General features: G+C 40.3%; 1 protein-coding gene and 1 pseudogene across 1 annotated transcript in view; both read right to left on the bottom strand.

The window, feature by feature from the left end:
- LOC147701121 (putative G protein-coupled receptor 33) overlaps positions 1–23,927 on the bottom strand; it is a 371,578-nt gene that overhangs the window by 205,932 nt on the left and 141,719 nt on the right. The gene's annotated exons all lie outside the window — the stretch shown is intronic.
- LOC147701124 (putative G protein-coupled receptor 33) lies at positions 20,041–21,008 on the bottom strand (annotated as a pseudogene).

Here is a 23,927-nt window from a genome sequence, read left to right as displayed (position 1 = left end):
TGGACATGAAACTCAAATAAGAGACTAACTAGATCTGCATGGAGCATGACTAAGGCAAATCCCTGGCCTGTCCTCAGGGGACAGTAACCTGAGGCCTTCCTTTGCCAAATTCTAGAATGCCCCACAGAACCTCCTAGAATCCTCTGGGTTGAAAAGTTCTTGGCACCAGGACTTGAAAATGTGCGCTGGCAATCCAAGCAGGGAAAAGGCCACCAAGTGCCACAAATGACAGCTTGGTTGTCTAAAAAACTGATTCCGTTGCAAAAACTCAACTGATTCTGACCCCTAACTTTAGAATATAGAAACCCCCTTGACCCTTAATTATACAGACCATTGATACATGGATGCCTTACTCCAAAGGCAATTGCAGATGTCTGTCTCCACGGAGACCGTGCATTAATAACTTGACTCTCCTAATGTAGCTGTCCTGACTCAACAGCATGCTCTGCATTCTAACTCCACTGATTCTTGACTTCAGTGAATCTTTAGCCCAGTAAAATCAGGCACCATAAAATTATTTTAAAATGACATTTGTGATTATGGTCTTTTCTTTTGTGGGATTTATTTCATCTGTGCATCCCTTCCTTACTTGTCTCTGTATTCATGTTGCGCTGTTCCAGAGCCTGAATGTCCTCCTAACTGGTCCTCCTCATCACACGTTTTAATCTTTGAAGATGCCCAGGGGAAAAGAGAAACGGCCGAAATGAGCTGGGACAATGAAGAGTAACCGCAAATGTTGGTCGCTAACCATGGCGCTTCATCCCCCCAAATCTTCACCGTCATGATCCTTACTCAGTGAGTTGAGATCTTCTCACCCTCTGGGCCATGCGGACATCTAGAGCTTCCTTGTCACAATCCTTACTCAGTGAGCCGGTGCCTTTGCACTTTCTGGACCATGAGGACAGCTAGGTGTTTTGTCTGCCTCTCTCCTTCCTTGCTGATATATTGTTTCTATTATAAAATAGGGAGATGTGTAGTGTCTGCCTCTCTCCTTTCTTGCTCATTCACTGTTGTCATTTTGTGGAGTGCTAGCATTCATTGATGATGTATTAGAAGGTTGGTTTCCATGGCTCTGAGGAGTTCAGTTGGGATCTTGGGGCTGAGCTGAAAGGAGCCTGCTGCTGGTGTTTTTTTTTATTTATTATCTTAATTACTACTCTGATTTTCCTTCACTACAATGGCAACGATTTAGGCGAACTTATGCCTACTACTTCAACCTCAAGGTAATTAACTTTGTTTTCATCTGACTACTAATTCACAAGCATACTGGCACACAAAGAACCCCACCAGTGACCATTTCACTGGTTGCCCTCATCCCAACAGTACCAGTCCCTGCGGCAATTATGCCTGCCTGCTTCCTGCCTTCTACATGCCCACTATCTTTATCTCTCCTTTTTCTGCTGCCAAGAAGGAAGTGGCACTTTCTTTCTGCTTGTTCTTCAACGTTAGGATTCTCTGCTTCCTCTGTGCGGCGTTGCTCAGGAGAGCTCCTGCCCTGATGTGCTGTTGTCCCTATTTCAATCTCCGTGGTTTATTCTGCATTTCAAAGTGATGAACTTAAGGTCTGGTGAGAGAGGACCCTTGATTCTGTTTCCCATGTGGGAGTGTAACTTTCTAGTGCTGTGGGAAAGTATCTACCTTCCTCTTTCCGCGTCAACAGCATCCCGCATAAGCGATATTATTTTTCATTCACCTTGTTCACACAGATCCGTAACCTCTGATTACCCTTGGATTTTTATAATTTGTAGAGTTTTTGGCTTTCGGTGAAGAGACTTATTGTAGTGAAGTAGAATACAGAATTCAGTTGATCCAAGTAATAGATTTACTCCGAATAAAAAGGCACGTCAATACAAATCAGCTGTCTACAGAAACTGATCAGTAACTCATACCACGAGTCATAGAGAACGTGGAACCAAGCTATTCAAATGGATACAATCATGCTTAAAGGGAAACTAACAATATATACTAACACAGTAAAGTAACATAGCTTAATAAGGCATATACTACATATCTTCCCTTTTTCCAAAAAAAAAAAAAAATCACTTATAAACAATAAATTTCATTGGTTTCTTTACTGTTCTCCCAAACAAGGATTTCTTACTATTAATCATTGCTTGTTCTTTATCATTGTTAATACAATTATCCTCTTCGATTACATTCAATTCTGAAGAAAAAGATGGTAAATCGTCATCAAAGTGAATCTCACTATCATTCACACTTTTTTTGTCACACTCATGTTTATCAAAACACCAAAAATGTCCACGGGATTTCTTCATGGAAATTTGACTAGAATCACAAGGATCACTGACAACTACTGGGTGAGATAATGCTAAACGACTAAGATGCCATTTCTCACCATTATCCAAGGTAACTGAGTTCTGATGAATCTTAGCAATTTTCCTTGGAGAACTAAACTTGCTCTGACCTTTACAAACCATTCTAGGATTTTTTATGGAAACCCATTGTCTAACATGTAGTTTGACCAGTTTAGAACCATGTTTTCTATCATGATAAATCCTATTTTTAGTCTGAGACAAAACAAGATTAGATTTTACCTCATCAATATTATAAAAACACATTTCATTGTTCTTCATCCAAGCAGGATTGTTTTTAGATAACAGTTTCCTACACCTCATAAGAGAAAAAGGACTCATACCCAAATATGGATTGGGTGTCACGCGATAAGCCCATAACATTTTCAATAACTCACTGTCCCACCCAAGTTTAGACTTGATACACAATTGTAAAGTACTTTTAATAATCCTGTTAAGACTCTCCACAACTCCATTGCAAGAAGGATGATACAATGGAGATAGTTTATGTTTAATTCCTTTGGAAACAAAGAAACAATGCATTTCCTTAGACTTGAATTGTGTGCCATTATCAGTAAGAATAGATGATGGGCAACCTTCTTGTACAGAAAATTTCTCTAAGAATTCAATTACATTAGTAGCATTAACTTTATAGACCACTTTTAAATCAAACCACCTCGAAAACAAATCCACCAAAACAATGATAAATTTCACTGTTTGATAAAACCAAGTGATAGGACCCATAATATCCAAAGCTAAATCCTCCCATGGAAGATTCGGAGAAGTCACATCACCCAGTGGTGGATTAAAAGTTTTCTTAGACTTATCTGAAATCTCACAACTGACACAAGACCTGACAAATTTCTCAATTTTAGAATCCATTCCAGGCCACCAGTACTGATCCCTTACCCTAGACTTTGTTCGAGAAATTCCAGGATGACCCTCATGAGACAGCTGTATAATTCTATCCCTAAGAGATTCAGGAGGAATAATCTTATCACCTCTAATAAGAAAATTATCAGAGATGGAGAGCTCATCCCTGACTTTCCAAAAACCCCTCAAGACATCATTTAAGTCCTTTTTAGAAAAATCCATCCAACCATCCTCAAATTTAGACTCTACCATACTCAATATACTATCATCGGAATCAGTTGAAATCCATTGTTCTAATGATATAGATTCAAAAACTTTGTCATTAGCAACAACATTTGCGACAGAAAAATCATTCCAAGAATTCCTGTCTGCCTCAAAGATGGGTAGTGAAAATCTACTCGAAAAATCCGCAATGACATTTTTAGCTCCTGGAACATACTTGACCTTAAACAAGAAATCCTGTAAACGCATAGATAGCCTTATGGAACCAAGCTATTCAAATGGATACAATCATGCTTAAATGGAAACTAACAATACATACTAACACAGTAAAGTTACATAGCTTACTAAGGCATATACTACACTTATTTACAATATATATATATATATTTTAATGCCTTTAAAGTCCGGCAAAGCTAGTTACTTTTTGGCAGTTGATCCGCCATTCTACGTTCAAAAATAAGCAAGAGGGTATACCACCGTCACAGCGTTCTCGTGCTATTCCCTCAGTGACAGTGTTTATTTTAACCTCTGAATCCTCAGTTGTGACGTTCTGGATTTGTGCCATTTCTTCAAACGTTGTGAAGCACACTCTCACCATGAACCTCCCAGCCGTGCGTAATAAAACGTGCCTCCATCTTAGGAATTCCACTGTTCGCCTACCAAGTTTTTTTTTTGTTCAGACACAATAAAGTTTTCATCATCAAGCAACTACTTCATCTCCTCTTCTGATGTTCCGTTTTTGTTTTTAAGACTATTTCATCTTTCTAATTCACACAGTTACTGGCTTGACACCGATTACAATGTTCAAAGTGTACGAGGTATTCTTAGTGAATGTATCATCCCACTTCCTCAAAGGATCTTCCTATTTAAACACAGGTACTGTTTCCCTGTATCTACTCTTCGTAATCGAACTGTACATGAACAACTACGCCACGCATGTGTCCCTGCATTCTGTGAGCACAGCCGGTAATGTTTCCTGATATATTCACTGATGGACAACGGTGACCACTTTTATTATTTTATTTTTTTGTTTCAACAGAAACACACTGAGAATTCGCTCACCATTTTCTGATGCAGTACTATTGATTAATGTATATTGTGTAAAGTACTATTGTATTTGGTGTGCGCTGTAATGTTATTCATTCTATATTTTTGCCTTTCTATATAATTGTTAAATGCAGCAGGCATGACTACCAGTTCTTTAACCCTTTCGCTGCGGCGGCAATTCCGCCGCAGTGCTGGGGGGAGGAGGGCCGCGCTGCGCTCCCATGCTGGTGATGGAACCGCTCCGTCACGAGCCTTGGGTGGACTGTGCTTGTGACGGAGCGGTTCCTTCACGACCCGCCCGCTCAATAGAACGCTCAGTGCAGGTGCGATATCGCTGCCGGGCAGGCGTTCCGAGCAGGCCGTGACAGAACCGCACCATCACCAGCACAGCCACCCGAGGTTCGTGACGGAGCGGTTCCGTCACCAGCGTGGGAGGGGTTAATTACATTGATTTTTTCACTATTTAATGCTTGGTTCTAATTTCATTTTTATGATGCATTTCGCAGTTTTGCTGTCCAAGCTATTTTATTCCATTCACTATGATTGTTATAAGCAGGAGATATAAGTACCAGTACTTTAATTATGTTAATGTTTCAATGTTTAATGCTTGGTTCTAATTTCATTTTTATGATGCATTTCGCAATTTTGCTTTCCAAGCTACTTAGTGTAATTTTCTACTTATCTGCGATTCTTCCGATTGAATGTACATTCTTGTTTTATATTATAATTGCTGACGTCAGTTTTCAACTTTGATGGTTCTCTGCATGGAACCTTCCTAATTCTTCTTCATGAGCTCTGTGATTGTTCCACAAATGTTATGCCAGCTTTCTCCTTTGCACAAAGATTTTATTCATTTATATTCCTGGCAATTAAGGTTTTACCTCAAACTTCATTTATATTCGTACTCCTTTTAGGTGTCATGTTCTCACCTTTCTTTCCGCTATTTAACTAGAAATTTCCTTCTGGTTTCTTCTTTCAGGAGTACTTTTCTTCTATATTCTGGTTGTTTTCTTCTTCCTTCTCTGATGTTCGTTGGTGTTCATCTCCATACCTGTCTGGCAAACAGTTGTGTTTTGATGAACCCTCAACGTTTTTCCCTTTTGTTCATATTCTTGTCCTGTTTTCGATCTTTTGTTACTGAATTGTTACGTCTTCTCCTTCATTCATTTTGAGGGAGAATATGGTCTATCTCCTTAACTTCTATTTTTGTATGAAATTCTTTCACTCATCCTTACATTGTTTCTTAATGAAATTCTTTCTTTCATTATTACATTGTTCTTTCATTTCTTTCTTCCTTTTCTTTTCTATTCTTTTCATTATATTCCCTTACTATTCTCTTTTTCTATTATTTTCATGATATTTCCTTATTATTCTCTTTGGTTAATTTGCTAATACTATGTGACATCTAACATATTGTTCCTAATATAAAAGAGGCAGATGTGTAGTGTCTGCCTCTCTCCTTTCTTGCTCATCCACTGTTGCCACCTTGTAGAATGTTAGCACTGATTGATGATGTATTAGAATGTTGGTTTCCCTGGCTCTGAGGAGTTCAGTTGGGACCTTGGGGCTGAGCTGAAAGAGCCTGCTCCTGGTGGTCGTTTTTATTTATTATCCTCAATTACTACCTATGGACACACCATCTTGTTCCATCCACTTGAAATAAATATATACTTGAAACTACATGAATCCTGATTTTCCTTCACTACACTAGGGCTTCTGTGTCGCTACCTTTGCTCAGTGAGCCGATGCCTTCTCACTTCCTGGATCATGAGGACATCTAAGGCTTCTGTTTCACTGCCCTTACTCAGTGAGCTGATGACTGCTCACCTTCAGTGCCACAAGGACATGTTTCAACCCTTACTCAGTGAGCGGGTGCCTTCTCACTTCCAGGACCAAGGCAAGGACAGCTAGATCTTTCACCAGTCCCTCAGTCCCACTCTTCCTCCATCCCGTGCCAGTCCTTCCATCTTCCCATCATGCTTTGGATTGTTTTAATTCCACTGTCCTCATAAACCCACTCCTAACTTACCGCATTTTAGTGTCTCTTGAGCCGTCTCATATAAAATGTTTTCTGTCGGTGATGTTTGAATTGATCTGAAGTATTGACCCCAATGTGTAAACAGATCTTTGCTGTTGATTTTAAAATTAGAGATGAAAATGTTATTAAGTGAAACATCACTGCCATCGATGGAAAATACATTTTATGGTTTAAGAACTCTGCCATTTACTGATGATGAACTATCATTCTGCTACCAATAACACATAATCCCCCACATGCATCATTGTGTCATATTGCGAATTCTTATTTGCGAAAAATAAGGAATCGCAAATAAGAATTCGCAATATGAGATGCATCAATAAAATCGCAATTCTTTTGCGATTCGGTAAAAATCGCTATTTTTACCGAATCGCAAGGAAAATGCGATTCCTTATTAGCGATTTCGCATATTGCGAAATCGCTAATAAGGAAAATACACACATGATGAATACTGAAGTGATTACAGTGTGCCTGCCTCTGAAACTAATTAAAGACACCTGTGGGCTACCTTCAACTTGAATTTGGCAGTTTGGGGAGTGTGTTTGGAAGGTGCAGGAGAGGTCACTGTTTTCTCTTCTGAATATGGAGGCCAGCAATGTGGTTTTGGAGCAGCAGCAGCAGCAGCCCAGGAAAAGGAAAGTCAAATTCAGTGACAAAGAATTGGAGGTATTAATTGAAGAAGTCTCAGCTAAGCATGAACAGCTTTTTGGAAAAAGCTCACTAAAAGTACCTGAGGCTTGCAAAAGAAAAATATGGATCACAATACAGGCAAAGGTCAATGCTGTAGGTGTCGCCCACAGAGACATCAGCAATCTCCAGAAGAGATGGTACGATTTGCGCAGCAGAGCCAAAGAGAAGATTGCGACACGCATTAAATCTGGAAAGAAAACTGGAGGGGGTACACCAAAAGACATACCAACTACCCCTTGGGAGGAACTAGTAGAAGGGACTTTACCTACAGAAGCAGTGGTTGGAGTGTATGACATAGACACCTCTGAGCAGCCAGGAACAAGTCAAGGTAAATTTTATTTAAAATCAGGAAAATGTCATTGACTGCATTACTTGTGATGAATTTTGTAATGATAAAAATGTCAAAAGTAGATGTTTGGCCAGAGTGCATCACATATATGGTACATTTTGGTTAAAAGAATGGCATCATGGGACATGTAGTTTTTCCAAAATTTTTTATTGCTATCAAGAAAACAGGATCAATGTAAAAAATAGGTAGAGTCAGTTGTAGTAGTATTTGTGAAGCATACCTCAATATATCAGTGTCATATGTTAACCTGTGAAACAAAAACAGGCATTGGGAATACTTTTCTAACAGTTTACTCCCACTGTCTCTTTTTTAGATGCAGAATTGGATGCTGAATTCATTCAATTTGCTGAGTCATTCACACAAGACTTATTAAATGATACTGCAAATAACTTTGACCCACCACCTTCACCCACTGTGGAACCTCAAATTCAAAGACGCAGAGTGCGTCAACTGGTAGACACTGAATCTGAGGCAGAGGATAATGTGAACACTGCAGTCCCAAATGCAACAGTGAATGCAGAGCCTGCACAAAGGGTCCCAGGCAGGCGTCAAAGACTGCGACAATTCTTCCGGCGTCGCAGAGTTCCTGTCCAAAATCATGATGCAATGGATGACATTGTAAATGGCAGTGTCATTGAGAGGAAGTTATTAAAAGTACAGCGCCTGCAAGGAAAGGATATAAGGGTTATCAAGGGAAAAATCACCAATATAGCCAAAGATATTAACAATATGAGTGCAGCACTTGTCAACATGGTCAATGTCTCTTCAGACAAAATGGAACGCATGACAGCAGCAATAGAGACACTAAGTCAAGTAATGCAGGGTAACCAGGGTGCAGTTTTGCAAAGATCAACAGTTGTAAATATGCATTCCAGCACAAGAGCCATGCACAGAATGTGCAATAACACTTCAAAATTGATTGAAACTACTGTTGACATTCAAAAGGGAATGATGAAATGTTATGGTGAGCTGGCCTCTGGCATGAAGTCAATGCAAGGCCTCATTTCAGACCACCATCAAGGGCCAAGTACTATCTGTCATCCAGAGTCTGCAGTCACTGCATCTTCTTCAGACCCAGCAAATGTAAAAATCAAAGCTGCTTCAGAAAGAAGAAGTGTCAGAATTGTAGGCAAAGATACCCTTAAAAACATTAATTCAAACCCTGTGAAGGTTAAGGCATTGGGGTTAAGAGGAAGGAAAAAATGAATCATATGTGAATATTTTGTGAACCTTATTTTGCACTGTTATTGCATGACAATATCCATACCTTTAAATATTACATTCAAATGACATTTTTGTTATCACAGAGCAGATAAATTTGAATGGAAGCTCACATTAAATTACTTTTGAACTGCAATAAATACCTAAGTTACAGCAAAAGCATGTTTGTTCTGTGTCATACCTTTATTTAAAAGTAATGCTGAGTTATCTCTGCTCTCCTTCTCCTTCCCTCTGCTGCATCAGGACCATTGATTCTAGGTTGGGGTTGGTGAGGTTGGTTGTGGTTATTTGGGATGTTGTCTTCAAATTCCAATCCAAGGCCTCTTTTCATGGCAACATTGTGCAGCATGGCACAAGTGGCAACAATTTTGCAGCAGACATCAGGCCGATATTGTAATGCACCTCCAGTTTTATGTAGTATTCTGAATCTGGATTTCATTATTCCAAATGTCCTCTCAATCACATTTCTGGTAGAGATATGAGCTTGGTTATAATTTTGCTCTTTGCGGGTTGTCGGATTCAGATAAGGAGTCAGGATAAATGTTCTCACACCATAAGCACTGTCACCTATGGAAACATTTACAACATATCATTGGATTGCAAACATGTCAAAACATTTGTCTGAAAACAATATCAACAACATAAGATGATAACGTACCCAGTAAATATCCATCTCCAAAATGTCCAGCTTCCAACTTTGTATATATGGCACTCTGTTTGAATATGTAGGAGTCATGAGCACTTCCTGGGAAACTAGCAACTAGGTCTGTGATTATGGTTTTAGAATTACAAATGGCTTGAATGTTCAATGAATGATACAATTTTCTATTCCTAAAAATGTACTCATTGTGAGAAGGTGGGCATATGGGAATATGAGTACCATCTATGCAGCCTATAACATGAGGGAAATGAGCCATATTATAGAAGTCCAACTTTGTCTGTAAAAGTTCCTGCTGAGTACTTGGAAAAACGATGTAATGCCTGATCCTCAACAACATAGCATTTAAAAAATTTCTGAAAAACCTTGAAAGGGAACTCTGTGACACCCCCCCAGCAATGGCAATCACACCTTGAAATGAACCAGAAGCCAGAAGATGTAGGCAACAAAGTACTTGGACATGAGTAGGAATGGCTTGGGTTCTTAGGGTGGCCCTCTGTAGTATAGGATCCAAATCAGCTATTAATTCCAGTATAGAATCAACATTTAACCTGTACTTATCATAAATTTCTGCCTCAGTCTGGCCAAATAAATTTATGCGCACCCTAAATATCCTCTCACTCACTACTCTGCGCCTCAATGCAGCTCTCAATCTCCGCCTACGTGCCAAGACTATGACTGCAGCCATGGTGAAAGGAAATGTAATGGTCAGAGTGTGCCTTATATACCAAGAGGTATCAAAATCACATGAGACTTTGGTTAGGAAAAAAATAACACCTAGTCTGAGCTCTTCTTAATTTAGGGAATGCTATTAGCGATTTTTTAGAGAATCGCAAATAGCATTTTTTCATGCATGCCATTTTTTCTTAAATAAATGCGATTCCTTATTTTTGCGACAAATATGCGAATTCGCAAACAATATGCGAATTCTTAGAATGCGATTTTTCGCAAAAAAAATGATGCATCCCAAAATTGGATTTTGCATTCGCAAACGGCCAAATTCTGCGATTCGCACCGTTTGCGAATACAAAACACGATGATGCATGTGGGGGTTAAAATCGTGTCCTTCCCCTGAGCTTCAGCTGCCTTTCCCTCTGCCTTTCCCTCTGCCTTTCCCTCTGCCAGGCTGTAACAAATGTCCGTCAGTATGATAAATACCAACACAGCATAGGAGGAAAAGATGCAAATATAAATCAAGGATCAACAGGGCGGACCTGCAAACCCCTCGTGTGCCAAAGGTCACAAGGTCACAAACTCACTACTGCAAGTTAGGGCTGCAAACTATTGACAGCGCATCTCTGACCCTTTCACAGCTCCCACGATACCGACACAGGCATCAAACTGTACCTGTAGGTGGGTCTTGTCCTTGGAGGTCCTTCTGGGCTTACTTTCTGTCTCAATCGCTTATCAATAAATACTCCTGCTATTCATAGGAGGAATCTTTCCTGGCACTGTATTTAAATGAGATGCAAATGGTTGAGGTAGATCTCCTGAGGCAGCAGGCCAGCTCTGCTGATATAGACTTGTCTGCACCGCTTCTGACAGAGCAGGTGTTGGTGATGTTCAGGGATGTGCTTGTTTCTTTAGCACCCTCATGGTGCCCACTTGGTTCTGACCTTTAAGCCACATTTCACATTTCTAGCCACGGACTAGACCAAGGATGTTCTATGTAAGTGTTGTTAACCTGTGGTCTTTGACTGCTTAGAAGAATACTAATAACAGATTAATAATGTGTACATAAATAACATTTTATAACCTTCTGTACACGGGATGATTTAGATTTTAGATTTTAATTCTTTATTGCGTGATTAATAAAAATCATTGCAATCAAAACATCTTCACAATCACATAATAGATAAACACAGTGAACTCTGTACTTCAAATGTTATTAACAATTGCACCAACACATTTATAAATATGTGTTAAAATCAAACATAGACCAAATCATGCAATAAAAACTAATTACAAGAAGAAACAAATTAATTTTTGAAAATGTCAATGATTACTATAGCAAGATATTGCACACATTGCGAGATTTAAAGTGTCAATGTGCATAATTAGTAATTCCATAGCTCAAGGACAATAATAAAGTGCATCAATTAGGTCTGACCCAGGGTTGTCTCAATTATTACATTGCTTAGTTATTACCAGGAAAACATATACACTTGTTCTACTAGGTATCAAACTGTGCAGAGGATCACAGGTGATATAATTTATGCTATAAATAGTAATTCCATTGATGAAACAAAGTTATTTAAAAAATAGCAAAATATTACACCTATTTTGTCTTAAATTGCCATTGTGCCATAAATTGTAATTTCATAGGACCAGGACGATAATGAAGTGCAGCAAATATGTCTTTCCCAAAATAGATACAATAGGTTCAGTTTGTACTACTAGGTATCTGACTGTGCAGACGATCTCTTAAGTTCAGGCAATACAATTTTAATACATCTCAAACTAGAGATACCAAACATTTTTCAGCTGCATGTAAAATTATTATTAGCTGGCATACCAACGGAATCGACTCACCAGATAAGGACCTGACAAGTGCCTGGCCTGCTGCTCTAACACCAATCTTCAGAAATAGGGGTTTTAAATAAATACACCGAATTGTAATCAGTTTAGGATACACACATACTATATGAACTAATGATTTTTGTTGCCATCCGCATAATCTGCAGTTGGTATCCGTCCACTGCTCAGTGCAGGGCTGCATACACTCTTTTGTCAGATTTATTCCCATATGCAGATTTAAAAAGCTATTTTTTATTTTAGCAGAGAAGTATGCTTTCAACTAGGGCTGGGTATATAACGGCTGATATGAATGAAACACATACCATGCATGCTTTTTCCCTGCTAACACGATTTTATCCAATTTAAGGTATTCATCTTTAATTTGCTTTTTTTAAATCAACTTATAATTGGGCGTTGTCAATTCCTGAAGTGCTACTTGCAGACCAATATCCCTTAGGCATGTTGAAATATGAGATCTCCATTTAACAGTGTAGGCAGACCTATTTATATCAATCCAGCAAAAGTTCCCTAAGGAGGCAGGGGCAGCAGAAAACATAGAGAACATACATTTCAAAAAAGCTCTGGCTGACACCAAGCTCTACCCTTGGAGACCAAACTCTAGTCTTATACCTGCTTGCCCTACTGATATGGGGATCACAAAAGTTGATTTAAACGCCTTGATAACTAATAAATCCAGAAGCTTTACATCTTTCCCCCTAGTAATGGGTCAGCCATCTAACAGAGTTGGCTCTCACTGAGCTTTCATGACTTTAAGAATATAATCATAAGATTGACAATTCAACAATTTGTTTTTTTAAACTTTTAAAAGCATGAATTAAAACCACAGTTTTTGCCCTTAGATCTATAAAATTACATTTAAAAAGAAACTCTCTTATCAAACACCACACCTAAATATCTGGGAAGGAATTCTGGAGTTGGAAGCTAAAAATGAAAGGATTTATTTACAAGCCCTGTGCAATACTGGTTCGTCACATTGGTGATGCTCTGGCGGCGCAACCTGCTGCCCCATATTTACACGCAACACTGTGCGTAAAAGAGACGTGCTAAGGGTGTTGCTGTGGGTGTTCCCACACAACACCCATGGATTCTACCACATTTACAGATTTACGCGAATACGTAAACCATGAAATGAGTCAGAATGCTATGCCTCCCCAAGGAAGACATAGGGAGGCGCAACAAGGAGAAATGTTTAAATTTCTCCTCGGTATTTTACTCTTTTGAGGCATGTTATGAATTGCAGCCTACATAGGGCCTCGTTTCTGAAAAGTGTTGCATTGCTGCAATAAAACAACGATGCAACACTTCGCACTGCACTCTCCTTGTGGCACCATGGATGAGCCGTATTTACTGTGATGTGCTCCATTTCTCAAGGTTTGACAGATGCGTCAGGAATCCTGATCTATCTGTTAGAGAAAAACTCACACATTGCTAAAGTTTTGTCATAAGCATGACCCAGCTCCAGCAATGCATGGGAGGCCTATACCTATTGCACTGCATCACGCTTACGCCTGCTAGGAGGCAGGCGTTAGGTTTTGACACAGTGGTGTCCTAGAAGTGGCGCAGTGAAATCTGATAGATTTTACTGCGCTACTTCTACGAGGCTTTATTGCGGGGGAAGCCCACCCTGCATACATTATATCTGACTCAGGTATAATGTGGCGCAGGGGTTTACAAAGTGACACATTTAACTAAATGTTTCACTATTTAAATATGGTGCAAAGTGGCGCATTATTTACTCTATCGTTGCAACATGAAAAGTGACCCAATTGCAGCAGAAAAGTGTCGCAGGGTGCTCATAAATAAGGCCCATAGAACAAGGGAATCGCCTCTTATGGTTGTGTATGTGCAGGAAGGTGTCTCTTCCTGCACATGAACAATCTTAAAAAAAAATGACCCTTTTCAACTATAAGAGTGTTGCATGAAGCACCATACATAGAAGTTTAAAAACACAATTTCAGTTTGTTTATGTGCAGGAGGCGACACCTTCCTGCACATCCACAATCATTCCCCCCTTGCACTATGGTTATGGTGCAATGGTACCTGTGTCGGCACATGACAGAAAATTTTGCGCCAGCACAGAGGAGAACAAAGGGATCCATCATATCATTGTACATATGACGCATCTTTGTGCTTCGGAATTAACGCAGCCCGGTGAAGCCAAATGGCTTGCGGCTCCACGCTGCGTTAATTCCTTGTAAATGTGGCCCTAAATTAATATCCTCAGATTATTTAATAGAATATGTCAAAATGTGGTTGATGAATGAAGGATTTTTTGTAATTTATGTGTATTGTTTTGCAGTTGAAGTATTCGAAAATGCTTAACTCAGGAAACACAGCTTCCAATAACAATTTATTTTGAGATTTTTGATATTGACCAAAGATATGCACGTATTGATCTGTGCAAAAACATTTAATCGTCTGGTAAGCTCTCAAAGTAGGTGAAAATGTTGGTGGGAAATTGCACTGACCCAAATATAAAGCAATTTAAACAAAAAATGTAATTGCAGAAGTAGCCCTGGCATCAATCAACATCATCCCATGGCACTCGAGGTGCAGACATTGTCCTGCCACCGGTACAATGGATTGTAATCTGGCTCCAAGAACTTTGATGGCTTGTTTCCCACTGACTGTCACTGCAGTCTGGTGTTCCTCATTAAAAATAATTTTGTTGTAAACTTTAAAAGATAATCGGAGCCATATCCTAGGAAAGTCTCATATAATTGAAACTCTAATATGGCACCTCCCCCTCCCCCCTACCTGCCCCCCCCAGGGGGCATCATCTGTCCTCAAACATGAAAGGATTCCAGCTGGCACATCACATGTCTAATCTCCTGCGTGTCCTACTAAAAAAACACACAGAGAACAAAAAAGACTGGCGATTTGTAATACCTTAATTAAGAGCCAAGTTTATTTCGGCAGTAGCCATTGTAGTTGACGTACTGTACATAGATTTAGATAGCAAATACTAGCAAGGTAATGAGAGTTGGCGAGTGAGAAATGCAGAGTGGGGGCACACATTCAAAATACAATCATATTTACATATTTACAGTTTCTAAGTTCCCAGTAAGATCAAGTGTATGTGTAAGCAGGAGATGTCTTTCAGTCTGTAGGCATTCACTCATCAGTAGGGGGCATCATGGCTGACTTGGTACTGCCCACTGCTCAGTGAGGAGAGCTTTCCATTCAATCTGTAATACCAGAATGTAGATATGGGGATGAAACTAAGGGGCATATTGCCAACAAGTAGCGATATTTGTTGCTAAATAGGCTTAGCGATGATTTTTTTAGCGTTGCGTATCGCTGGATATGTTAGCGGAGAAAACATGCTATTAGCAACGTTTTTCTCCATTGTGATAAAATATCCAGCGATAGCGGCGAAATGCATGAATATCGCTGAGAATACAGCGATATTCACGCATTAGCGACGAAAAGCTCTTAGCCATGTTATCCACCTCCCATTGGATAACATGGCTAAGAACTGGTCTGGGCAGGTGTTAGTATTTGGAGATATTCGCGCTTAGCGTAAATATTTCCAACGCTACGCCTGCCTTGCTAATAGGCGATAGCGACGGTAGCGACTGCTTTCAGTCGCTAACTGGTTGGATATGCCCACTTTGCATGTCATTAGCGATAAACATCTCTGACATGCAAAGCGGCCCCAAACCGCTCGCTATCGCCTAAAAGCTGTCGCTAACATCAGTTAACGACAGCATACTAATAGGGCGATAGAGTTATCGCTGCTTAGCGGCCAAAAACGGCCGCTAAATTGGCGATAATTGCCTATCGCCCCCCTTGGTAATATGCCCCTAAGTGGGTAGGGACTGAAGGAAATGTTTACAAAGATGTATTAAAGATTGTGTGCAGACGGGGCCATGGCTATTGTTTATGTGATGTATGAAAGCGCAGTGCGGCAGGGTGGGTCAGAAAACCAAAATGAGGAGTGTATGGAAGAAATGTTGCTTCATGGACAAGCAGCAGCCTGGTGTCTGAAAGAATAAAAAGCAACTGATTTTCAAAATTGATAAGGGGGGATCTTGTGGATTAGTGGGCAAATGAAATGAAAAATTGCATTTGTATAGCGCATAACCGCCCTGGGGCCTTGCAGCGCTGCTGAAGGAGCCTTTGTTTGACTTCATGGTCACAGCTTCAAATTCTGCAGGTCCACACTGCATTTCATCCTTCTACGGTCAATAAAGTGAGTGCCACTGAGTTGAGTAACACTAAGCAACTGCTATTCAGTGCCAAGATACTCTTCTTGGTTAAAGTGCACTTCACAAATACTTATGTTATGTGTGAAGATAAGGATAATAGCGGGTAGCTGATTATTTTACTTAGTGTTGACACGCAGTGGCAACTGGTGGCTGTTTCTTAAATGACAGGAAGAGACCCCAGGGTATGGTTGTATAGTCCTTTTAATCCATATGATCTGCGCCTTTTTGGACAACTGTGTCTAGAGTGTTTCCTGACACCCGCAGGATATGTTGGCCTACAGACCAGCTAGCTCACAGTTCCACTGTAAGCCCCCTAACCTTATCAGGAAGCAAATGGTTTCTCGCAACCACTGAACATGACAACCCTGACCCCTCTGGGAACATGGAAACAGTACAGAACATTATGCTCAGTCACTCATGCTCACTTTTTCACAGAGAAGTATAGAGAGAATACACAGTGGAACGTGTTCAATAGGTTTATTGAACCAATGTTATTCGCGTAACAAATATGTATGCTGCAATGATTAACAGACAGAAGCAGATAAAAGTGATTACAAGCACCAAAAGCATAATAAGTATATATTGTTCTACCAAGGTGCTAAAAGTATGTATGTATGCAGGCACATAACAACGCAGTAAGCTGGCGTATTCCTACTATGCTAATTCTACTCTAAGTGTACCTAGAGTGTGTGTAAGTGTGGTGCTAAGAATCCCCTCAAGAGACGATCCAACCCCATTACCTGATGGGAGCGGATGAAGGACCCACAAACTCGACACCCCTCATGAGAGTTCAGTGATGAAGTGTCAGCATGCAGGGACCCTGATTGTCGGCTGAAGTTGCTCTTCTACTAATCTATCAGGATGCTCATATTTTATAATAGAATGAAACCTTGTGATGTGCTTATAGATTAAGTATGGGCGGAAAATCCGTTTCGCTCGCGGATTTTGCGGATTTTCGGTAAATTCGCAATCCGCGAGATTTGCGAATTTCCCGTGAAATCCGCAAATCCGCGAGCAGCGGATTTTATGGCTTGCTCGCACTGTTCGCGGCTTGCCAGTACAACTTCGCACCCCGCAAGTAAGTGCTAAATTGCAGAAATACGATCTTAGCAAAACTGAAACTACTTACCAGGTTCAAAAGTTCAGGCTCATCATTAGTAGCCATTTCCTGTAGTGCTTCCTGAGGGGCCTCTCCAGAGTTCAGTTGCCAGTTGCAACTATTATGTGACCCTGCTCTGAACCTCAGAATAGTTACACATATGCCACAAAGGTCCTGAATTACAGCTAAGGGAGACAAGCAGGAGCCAGGCTGGAAGTTAAAATCCATTAATCAGCCCCTAATTCATTATTGTCAGTTGGGGCAGGGCAGGTGTGGTAACTAATTTTGCAACAATGAAAGCACTTAGCAAGTGCAAAAGATCACTAATCAGGAAGCACTAAGGAAGCAGGTGCCAGCTAAAAAAATATTCTGTGACACATTAATCAGCCCCAAATTAATTCAGGTCACTTGAGGCAGGGAAGGTGTGCTTTGCTTTGCCGAAAATAATGTACACTGGACAACCAGAGGGTGTGGTGATGAAACAGAGGGTGGCATGGGTGGGCCAGAGGGTGGCATGAGTAGTCAGAGAGTGGCAGTGGTGACAGAGAGTGGCAGTGATGAAGAAGAGTGTCCCAAACAGGCTGGACACGTAGAAACAACAAGTTCGCAAAACTTGCGACCCGACAGGTAAGTTCGCACATTGCGAAATTGTAAAAACCCTCGCGAACTGGCAGAAACACGCGCGAACACAAAAAAAAAAAAAAACGCAAATTCGCGGGAATTCGCGGATTTTGCGGATTGCGAGTTCGCAAATCCGCAAAATTCGCGAACGCGAGATTCGCAAAATTCGCCCATGCTTAGTATAGATTAGTGATGTTGTGGATATGTAGATAACCCTGTCACCCTGTGGATATAGATAAAGATGACATGTGTACATAGTGTGAGAAGAGACCTTCAACATGATTTTCAGGGCATTGTGATAATGTTGTGCGAAGCTAGATGTGAAAACAGGTTTATTTCCAGGGAAACTAATGTAACGTTGTGCACGCAAATATGTGCGGAAGTTCACAGCTGAAAATGTTATTTTGAGGACAATGTAAGAAATAAATTGCTTCGCTACATGGGCCTAACCCGGTAATATAACAGTAGAGGAGAGGAGAAGATTGTGGGTGAAGATAAGGCAAATGAAGTGATAAAAGTTAAGGCCCTCCATTGTTTGGGAGAGAAAAGGCAATAAGAAAGCAAATTACTTAGAGCGTTTGAAAACTTTTTGCAATTGAAAGTGAGACAACATTATACTTCATGGAATTGGGGGTCTACAAGCCATTGGATGTATGATATATATAGGTTAGAATGATTGGATAGAAATGTTTGACAGGGCAGACCCCTGGAGAAGAAATTTAAGGGCATATTATCAAGGGGGTTTATCTCCGCTTTTTTGGCTTTCTCCCTATTACAAAGCTGTCGCTAACACCAGTTAGTGACAGCTAATAGGAGATAGCGACCATCTTGGGCCCCGCTTTGCATGTCAGTGATATTTATCACTAATGATATGCAAAGTGGGCGTGCCAAGATGTTAGCGACTGGAAACAGTCCCTACCATCGCTATCTCCTATTACCAACTTTTGGAGATATTCGCGCTAAGCTTGAATATCTCCAAAAGCTAACACCTGCCCTGAGCAGTTCTTAGCCATGTTATCCAATGGGAGGTGGATAACATGGCTAAGAGCATTTCCTCGATAATGCATGAATATCGCTGACTTTTCAGCGATATTCATGCATTGCAGCTGTTTTTTATCGCATTTGCGATAAACCTTGCTAATAGCAAGGTTTATCTGCGATAAAAATCGCCGATGTGCGGCGATAATTTTTGTCTCTAAACAAGTTAGAGACAAAAATTATCGCTAGTTGTTGGTAATATGCCCCTTAGAGCCTTATTTAGAGTTTGGAGGGACCCGGAAATCATCTGAATTCTAGCAGAAACTCTAAATATGTGCTGGAGTTTGTCAGCTGAATTTTATACTCCACCTTGATAGAAATCTGTGGAAAATTCTGCCTCAGGATTCTAGTTCGCACTCAGTCTATCCTCCTGAAATAGGAGGTATGTCAGTACTTTCAACCCTCTAAATGAGGTCCTTAATGATTTTAGGATCCTTGGATTGGAGGGGGAAAAGGGAAGCATTGTCAACGGTAGTAAGGGTATGCATTCCAAATATTTGGTGAGGAAAAAGCTAATTGTAGTGAGAGCAAAGGTGTAAGGTGGAGAAGTGTGGCTCACTGGTTAGAGCAGGCAGACCCTGAAGCAGAGGTCAGACCCGGGACCAGGGTTCAATTCCCGACGCGGCAGGGTCTTGAGCTCAAATGTCCATGGACTCGATAATTCTCGCTTCGGTGCCTGACCTAATCATGGGTTCACACTCTGCAACTCTGGGCATTAAGCTTGCTTAATCTCCACAACGGCCCCCCCGCGGCGGGATGCCTGGCTTTCACCTTGGGGATACCCTCTAGGGGCTATCTCACAGGGAAAAGCCAGGACGGGTTCCCAAGGCAAGCGCGGAGATGCCCCTTTGGGGGTCGATTCAGGCGCTATATGATAATGATAATAATAATAAGGCAGCAAGTAAAGCAAGGAGGGTAAAAGGCAATCTTCCATCTGATAGTCCTTTTTTAAGAGAAATTAAAGCAATGTCTTATGCAGGATTGGGTTACATAGTTTGAGGAGGGGGACACACATATCAATATTTCCAGCAGGGCAAGCTGTTGCATGTTCTCTCTGATGCTTTTGTAGACAATTCCTCTTGGGTAATTTGAGACTCATCTGGTCTGTTTTGAGAACCACAGTTCAGCCGATTTCTTCATGGAAATTGGACTCGATCATGTACAGAACAGACTTTGTAAAAACTGTTTTAAAGTTGTCACCGATGAAAATATAAAAGATGGGAGTGAAGCAGGCATTGATGCAATGGTGATTGCCAGCGTACTTGCTTGTATCAGTAACTGTGGGACAGATCCTCTGAAGAAACTTAAGAAACCGAACAGGTGGACTGGTGTCCAACCCACAAAGAATGACACCACAGAGACCATTATAACTTTAATTAATTTACTTGACCTTGACAGGCTTCTCACATTCACCTTGAAGGCTATCCTGACATAGCAGAAAGTGATGACCATGAATGGTAAAAGAAATGCAATTAGAAACTTGATTAAGAACAGGTACAGGCGGATTTTCGTTCTTCTGGTTCGTACTTCTGGAGTTTTCCAGTCATCCGAAAATGAATAATTGATGATACAGATGGTTTTATTCTTTTCATAATGCCTGAGTCCTTGAAAGGCCAGGCACGGTGCACTGAACATGAAAGCTGCGCTCCAGATGAAATAGCAGATGATTGTAGCCCTTCGGGGTATCCTGTAACGCCTGGCCCAGACAGGGTGGAAAACTAGGATGTACCGGTCCAGGCTAATGATCGTCAAGATGAACACTGAAGTGTACATACAGAGAGACATAAGGGTGTACACCACTTTGCACATTGCTAAACCAAATGACCAGTGGAAATCAAGCAAAGCAGCTCCTCCAAGGATTGGCATGGTCATTGAGAAAATCCAACTGCACAAAACCAAGCTGAAAAACCATACAGTGTTGACTGTCTTCTTCATCCTGATTCTCAAGGTCCAAAGAAAGACAGAGTTTCCAAGAATACCAATGAAAGCAGTGAAGAAAAAAACCACAGATGATCCCAAGTTGGCCAAATTCTTGTCTATCCCCTCATAAGTCAAATTCTTTGAATAGTAGGTCCTATTATGAAGAGCCATAATGCCCTGGGGGAGAAGAGACAAATACGAAGAATTAGACAAAAGGGAAAATGTTAATGAAAGGAACAAAGCACATTTATTCACATTAGTTTAAATTGATTCATTTTCTTCTTGAAAACATGTTCAGCTCAGCCGCAGCATTGAGACCATTCCTATAGTGGCCTACTTGGGATCTATGTTGATACAACGCATGTTATTACAACGCATGCTTTTACAACGCAATTTTTACACTCAAAAACTTTTACAACGCATGTATTTACAAAAAATGTTTTTACAACGCAGGTACCTTTACAACGCATACCATTACAACGTAAGTATTGGTAAGTATATGTTAATTTTATAATCGTAAATTAATTTAAAAAAATATAATTTAATGTAATTTAATTTAAATTTAATTTTAATTTATTTTTACCCTGTACCCCTGTACCCCCAAAACCCAAAACTGACCCTGAACCCCAAAAATACCCCTTTACCCAAACACTAAAAACTGACCCTGAACCCCAAAAATACTCCTTTACCCAATAACTAAAAACTGACCCTGAACCCCAAAAATACCCCTTTACCCAAAAACTAAAAACTGACCCTGAACCCCAAAAATACCCCTTTACCCAAAAACTAAAAACTGACCCTGAACCCCAAAAATACCCCTTTACCCAAAAACTAAAAACTGACCCTGAACCCCAAAAATACCCCTTTACCCAAAAACTAAAAACTGACCCTGAACCCTAAAAATACCCCTTTACCCAAAAACTAAAAACTGACCCTGAACCCCAAAAATACCCCTTTACCCAAAAACTAAAAACTGACCCTGAACCCCAAAAATACCCCTTTACCCAAAAACTAAAAACTGACCCTGAACCCCAAAAATACCCCTTTACCCAAAAACTAAAAACTGACCCTGAACCCCAAAAATACCCCTTTACCCAAAAACTAAAAACTGACCCTGAACCCTAAAAATACCCCTTTACCCAAAAACTAAAAACTGACCCTGAACCCCAAAAATACCCCTTAACCCTAAAAAATACCCCTTTACCCCAAACATATAACATATAAAAAATAATTATATACTTACCAATACTTACTTTGTAAAGGTATGCGTTGTAAAGGTACCTGCGTTGTAAAAACATTCGTTGTAAATACATGCGTTGTAAAAGTTTTTGCGATGTAAAAGTTGCGTTGTAATGGTATGTCGTTGTAAAAGTTGCGTTGTAAGTGATGTTTCCCCCTACTTGTTGTGCCAAGCGGAACCTTTAGGCAAATTCCATCTCTCTAGAATTTAGCTGCAGAAATGTGTTTTTTCCAGCTTGTTCATAAAAGTTCTGTAACATTTTTCTCTCAAAGTATAATTTATTTTAAAAATGTCAGTTTCTAGTGACCACTCACCAACAATAGAAAACAACGACCAATGCAATTTATTTAAAAGCAAACGCATGAAAATAATATAGGTGTAATAAAGTATATTTGCTAAAGGAAACTAGTTTGAAATGCATAGGGTTTGATCTAAAAGTGACAAAAGACTTATTTGCAAAATATAACTGAAATGGCTCCAGTTTTCATACTATATTTTAGTGTAATCCATCAGCAGTATATTACCCTTGTTAGAGAAAATATTGTGGAAATGAAGCTGCTGGAATCTACACAGTATACTGTATGCACAGTTTCCTACAGAAATTTGAGGTTAGTAGTTAATCATCAACCTCTAATCAACGGTGAACCATCATTCCCATTTGGCCGTTTGATGTTTCACGTGCAGTTCAAAGCAAATATAATATGAAATTCAAATTCAAATAAAGGGAGACAGGGTTTACAACTCTGGCAATACCACGCTGGTTGATAACAAAGCAGTTGTTACAACGACCGCGTTGTTACCACGCGTGGCATTACATCGCAAGTCGTTTCAACGACATGCACTAGGTGGCGTGAAACACCAGGGAATGAGCTGGATTTTAAATACAACACCTTCCCTGCTGTTGCGCTAACTGAATAGTAACTTATAATATTCCTAAGTCCAGCGTGCCACCTATCGCAAGTCGTAGAAACGACTTGCGATGTAATGCCACGCCTGATAAGAACTCGGTCAATGTAACAACCGCGTCGTTACCTACCACATGGTTACACCATGCGTTGCATCGTCATGCATTCATAAATTAATGACGGAGCCGTATACATCCATCTAATTTAGGAACGTTTTAAACATTCAAAAATCAAGCCTTGTTTGGGACAAATAAGATCAGGAGGGGTTATAGGCCAGAAACACAATGTATCTACATACATCAAAGTAAGTCACAAAGGGGCATGTTTATGTTTTTTGTGGTATAGGGCAGCCAGGAAGTCACTTTGCTGCACCGCCTTGCATCACAGGGCAAGGCCAGGAATGCGCAGTATTTATCCAAAACAGCACATTCCTATCCTTTTGACTTGAGCTGGTGCGATTTTCGCAGCCTACCACCAACGCAGGCACCCTTGCACCATGGTGCACGGGTGTCTCCGTTGCATGCAGGATTGTTTTTGTGTAGGAAGGTGCACCTTCTGAAATAAAAACAGTATTAAGAGGAATTTTTCCTCTTTCTATGTGTGCAGCATACATAAAAAGAATTTGAAATGAGTAGAAATAAACATATTTCGCCTTGTTACGCCTCTCCTGGGGAGGCATATCTCTTCGGTGCATTTTGGTTGGTCAAGTCCTTGTAACTCCGTGAATGTGTGAAAAACCATGGGAGTTGCATGAGAACACCCACAGCAATGCCTATAGAACACCTCTCTTGCACAGAGGAAGGCAACGCACCAATCTGTGCTGCGCTGCTTTACTTTTGAACACATTCAGGTCCACACGAAGTGGAGTTGCAGGGCTTGAAAAATCTGACTCAAGAGGTTTGCATCACGCCTGTACCATGTTGCATGGTGCAAGCATGATGCAAA

The sequence above is a fragment of the Lissotriton vulgaris genome, chromosome 7 (genome assembly GCF_964263255.1).
Source record: "Lissotriton vulgaris chromosome 7, aLisVul1.2, whole genome shotgun sequence".
NCBI classification, from domain to species: Eukaryota; Metazoa; Chordata; class Amphibia; order Caudata; family Salamandridae; genus Lissotriton; species Lissotriton vulgaris.
The sequence above is the reverse complement of the archived record's forward strand: the minus strand, read 5'-3'. Positions and strand labels throughout refer to the sequence as shown.